Source organism: Penaeus monodon, chromosome 22 (genome assembly GCF_015228065.2).
Source record: "Penaeus monodon isolate SGIC_2016 chromosome 22, NSTDA_Pmon_1, whole genome shotgun sequence".
NCBI lineage: Eukaryota > Metazoa > Arthropoda > Malacostraca > Decapoda > Penaeidae > Penaeus > Penaeus monodon.
The window spans coordinates 3,490,354-3,490,918 of NC_051407.1; positions in this window are offsets into that span (position 1 = coordinate 3,490,354).

A 565-nucleotide genomic window follows, 5' to 3' on the forward strand; every position below is an offset into this window, starting at 1 on the left:
TTACTACAGTTATGTCCGAAATATCGACGCCATTTTATCGCCTCTCATGTAAAACGGCCAAAAGTTAATCCGTCCCTTCGACTCTCATCTTTAGCAACTTCTGGTCTCATTGATTTCCAGTTGCAGTTAACCCGTCGACCCCTTTTGCTCGCTCGCCTCCGTCCGAAATGCAATTCAGCGGCGCGCACACGAACGGACATTGGGTATACTTCCCTCACGTACACACGAACGTGCGTGGGTATACTTCCCTCACGTACACGCGAACGTACGAGTATACTTCCCTCACGTACACACGAACGGACATTGGGTATGCTTCCCTCTCGTACACACGAACGTACGTGGGTATGCTTCCCTCACGTACACACGAACGGACATTGGGTATACTTCCCTCACGTACACACGAACGTACGTGGGTATACTTCCCTCACTGACACACGAACGTACGTGGGTATACTTCCCTCACGTACACACGAACGTACGTGGGTATACTTCCCTCACGTACACATGAACGTGCGTGGGTATACTTCCCTCACGTACACACGAACGTACGTGGGTATACTTCCCT